This window comes from Calypte anna, chromosome 5A (assembly GCF_003957555.1).
Source record: "Calypte anna isolate BGI_N300 chromosome 5A, bCalAnn1_v1.p, whole genome shotgun sequence".
In the NCBI taxonomy this organism is placed as follows: domain Eukaryota; kingdom Metazoa; phylum Chordata; class Aves; order Apodiformes; family Trochilidae; genus Calypte; species Calypte anna.
Genome location: NC_044251.1, coordinates 12,126,128 through 12,130,034, shown reverse-complemented (window position 1 = coordinate 12,130,034; position 3,907 = coordinate 12,126,128).

Here is a 3,907-nt window from a genome sequence, read left to right as displayed (position 1 = left end):
AGAGGAATTTTTCATAGATATTTTATGGCTTTCATTTTCTTGGCAATTTCTTCTCTAGCCATCAAATACACAAGATGCACCAAAAAAAACTGTGAAAAGAGTTACAAAAAGGTTAGCTTGACAAATGACATTTCCTCATTTGGCATGAAAGTTTATATTTGTCCAGCAGTCAAGCTTCATCCTAATAAAATAAGGTTCTCTAAATCACTTTTGAAAAATAGCCACATATGGATTGTATTATATATTTCGGTGTTTTGAGGCCAGAAAACATATTTTTTGTTCTATGTCTGCAGCACATAGCTGAGTGGAATGCTGGTGGGTGATCGTGACTCTAGGTGCAGAGATCATTACAAGCCCACAATCTGACTCTACACATAGTAGATGCTAAAGAAGAAAGCTTTTCAGGCATACCAAGCCAAAACAGTTTTCAGAGCAGGATCCCAGACTTGTAAAGTATTTAGGTGGTAAAAGCTGGGGATTTTATCTCAAACCTGTTCATTCTTTTAAATTCCAATGTTCTGCTTCTGAACATTCACAAAGGAGATGGGGATATATTTTTAGATGAAGCAGTATTCTGAAATGAAAAAAAAATTATTTTCAAAAAAAGCCACCAAAATAAATATTTTCCCTTAATTTTCTCTCAGTCACATGATGGAAATCTATACATTAAAGTGTTGATAGTTGGTGACCTAAATGTTGATTTGATGTTGATTTGTTGATTTGTTGACCTAAATCTAAACCACTGTTTTTTCAATAAGTACAACATTACCCAAACTATTGTGTCAGGCTGTGGATTTACTCCACATAAACATGAATTCTAATTCTCAAATAAGATAAAGATTAAAAATTAGTTAATTAGACAGAACTCTGCTTTCTCAAGTAATTTTTGCAGACTCTCAAGCTTCTTTTTTGTCCATCACTTTGGATATATTTGAATCTCACAGGACTTTTCTGTGACAAAATATGGGGGGCGAAAGGGGATTCCCATATAAAGCAAACAAGTTCCCTCAGCTGTGCAATGATGTAATGACAGCGTGCTTCTACACATACCCCATCCAACACACACTACATATAATCTTACTTATGCTCCAGGTAGTAAATTACACTGCTCATCTTGCCAATCAAGTTAGGAAGATAAGCTGTGTACAACAGCAAAAAGTCGAAAATCCCCATAATGTGAAGATATCCCTCATCTCTGAGAGCATGGCACACAAAATTCATTCCTGAAAGCAGATGTCTCTGCCATGCACACACCTTCTGCCTCATCAAATAACAACTGTGCTCAACTCCATCACCTCATGCCTCTGCTGCACAGCTTCAAATCCCCACTTTGAATCTCCCCCCCTCAGCTGGTGAGCAGCAGACCACAGTGGAAGCCAATGCTTGCTTCTTGTCTCCTTGTGAGCTCAATGAGAAAAGATAGGGTTGTGTTGGGGAGACAGCTTCCATAACACTCCACTCCCTTATTTGCAGAGCGTTTTCACAAGCATCATTGGACTTTTAAAGGGCAAAAACACAGCAAAACTTCACTACTTCTGTATCAACTAGATGTTGAGGCATGCTGGTACATAGGCATGTAGATGTGTACATTGACATTTTCTGCTTCAAAATACATTAATAGAGTGATCTGGCATTCTTCTTGATCATTAGGGAAAGGAAATATCTCTAGTCACTGTCATACAAAAAGCACTGAAAACACTTGAGATTTTGTCATCAATGGCTGAGTTTTATGTAGCCTTGTATTCTTTTCTCTGTAAATTGGTGCCAGATTCATAGCCTGTAAACCAAGCTCCTTTCTCTCCTCTAGCAGAACAGTTCAAAATAGCAAGTAAGGCAGTTTGGTTGTGCTCTGCCTCTCCTGGACATCTCGCCTTACTTCTGACCTGAAGGAACATGTCTAGGTGTTTAATTTATAAGTATATTAGGGCCAGATTCTCAGCTGACATAAATAAGTTACATCCCCCTAGAGTTGTCACAAGCTATTCTAATTTACCCAAAAATAGTATCTGGCCCCCTTCAGTCTTTGGCTTCTCTTCAAAGGCTTTTAATAAGATGCCAACTGTCCTGGCAGTGAGGATACATTGAGTAGCACTCAAAGTTAGCAGTAGCAGACAGGAGCTCAGCCCAGTAATATTTTTCACTGCAAGAATTAAGTGCAAAATTTCTCTTAAGCTTAAAACAATTCTTGCTGTTCCACTAAAACAAAGAACAACTCACACAGCAAATACCAGCAAGGAGAGAGAAAATTTAAAAAAAAATTACAAACTAAAAAACCCCAACAAAATAATAGTAAGTGGGTAGATGAATAGAGACAGGCTCATAGTACACAACTGTTGCCACCCAGGACATTGAAGCTTGGCATACCAAAATATGCATATTCCCACAGGCTTTTACACTAAATAATGGTAAAAGTAAAAAATCCATGTAGCAAGACAAACCTCTTTTAGGGCACACCTCTTCAAGGTCCAACCAGGTGTTCCAGCAGAAACTCACAAACAGTGCTCTGAGCCTATAGCCCTCAGGGTTGACCAGCCTGGATCAGTGCTATTGCTCCAAGAACAACTGACCTCTCTGCTGGCTCACTCAGGACTGAGCTGAGCCTGTGAGTTTGAGCCTCACCTTTTATTGGCCCCCTGGTCCTGCTCATGCGCAGTGGGGGCCCTGCCCTAATCAGGCACAGGTGGGCTTAACACAAGCTCATGCCCACTGCCTGGCAATTAGTGGCACCTGGTTGCCTCATTTCACTACAAATCCCTAGTAGTATTCCAGCTCAAATTAGTAGCACTGATGAACAACAACAGAATTTCAAGTTTGGGTGAGGTGGGAGGAAGAGGATGTATTTTAAACAGTGAGGCTTTTATATGTCAGAAGATAGCAGAACCTCATCTGTGGTCAGGGTCTGGCCAGCACAGATGAACCTTTGGAATAAACTCAGGCAATGTTTTGTTAAAGAATCCATCAGTAAAGGGAATACAAAGTTCCAAGCTGGAAATTATCTGAATACGTGATGTTAAAGAACAAAAAGAAAAAAGACTCTTTTCCTCACCCCACTCAATCACAAAGAAATAAACCCAGACATAAATGCTTCCTGTTTATTTCTTTGTTGATTGGTTTTGGGTTTGGTTTTTTTTCTGCCTTCATTCAGTCCAAGGAAGCAGACACAGCTATAATTATTTACCTTGTTTGTACCCAACAGGTTTATTTTTCTGAATGAGCAGGGAAACTCTTACACAAATTATTCCACTTTCCAATACTCAGAGAAAGCTGAAAATTTGTCTTGCTGCACACAAGATGCTTGTGCCTACTTGAAACCCTCTGGATTAAATTGAATGACAGAAAACAGATGGGGAAATAGGGTGCAGAACATTCAGCTGCAAGAAATGAAGATAGATGTTGTGGAGGGAACACCTTCCACACTAGGAGATGCATCCTAAAGGGTTTCTTAGTTTGCTTTAAGTCAGAGTGAGATCTCCAGACCATCTCTGGCTAGATGCTTGAGTGCAGTAAGGCACTAAGTAGAGATGACTGGCCTGCAATAGGTGCTCAGAAGTATCATCATCTAGAAAGGTCAGTGCCAGAGTAGCATGTAAATTACACCCCAGAAAAATTCAGCAGAGAGGCAGTTTGTTTGCACCAAAGCCTGGAAGTGCATGCAGTGCCAGTGCCATCATCAGGCACCAACAGGAGCTCAGAGCAACCACAGAGACACTTCCAGCACCCAGCAAATGGCTGGACCAAGACCCTGGGGAAGGGGCAGCAGGGAGCAGCTCCCCAGCCTCCAGCCAGGCTCTAGGGCAGGTAATGAAAGCAAGAGACAGAGAGCAGAAGAGAGATGAATAGGCCCTTCTGCTACACGTCAGTAAACTACTTAACAGAAGAAAAAAGGAGCATAAAGTCTGTCAACATA